The following is a 591-nucleotide window of genomic DNA, read 5'->3' as shown; positions in this document are numbered from 1 at the left end:
ACCGCCGGTGGCTCCTTGGGTGGTGTCGGCTGTATCCCATTAAAACGTTGTGGAAAGGACGGCCAGGACTGCTGCGGGAACCGGGTGGGAAGTCGGGATCGCTGTGGGGCAGAGGGGGCTGCGGGAAAGAGGGGAACTCGGGGAGAGTTTCTTCGTGCTGAATTGATTTCAGGTTTACTTAGCGGGTGTTTTTAGCTTTAGAAACTTCACTGAAAACTTTACTCAAGCATTTCAAAATAGGGTGCGAGGGTGACGTGGAGGAAGCGGGAAACCTTTGTGACTTGGAGGGTATGGGGACCCAAACCGTTCTAAAGGATCAAGATGTTGAACCTGGTGCCGTTAGAGGTTTTTTTCAGCCTTAAAAATGCCTTGGCCCTATATTAAACCAAATTTAATTGTCGGTGTCTCATGGAGTGGGGAATACCCACTTCGGGTTCCAAACGAGGGGATAGGCACTCTCTGTCCATGCAGCATCAGGTGTGGTTCACACTATAGTGTTTTACAGTACACGCCACACTTTATTTCAGCAGTAAATTCAATTTCTGGCGGTAACCGTCTTTGGAGAAAAAAAAAAAAAATCCAAACCAAATG

The sequence above is a fragment of the Corvus brachyrhynchos genome, unplaced genomic scaffold (genome assembly GCF_000691975.1).
Source record: "Corvus brachyrhynchos isolate BGI_N302 unplaced genomic scaffold, ASM69197v1 scaffold230, whole genome shotgun sequence".
NCBI classification, from domain to species: domain Eukaryota; kingdom Metazoa; phylum Chordata; class Aves; order Passeriformes; family Corvidae; genus Corvus; species Corvus brachyrhynchos.
This window is presented reverse-complemented; position numbering follows the sequence as displayed.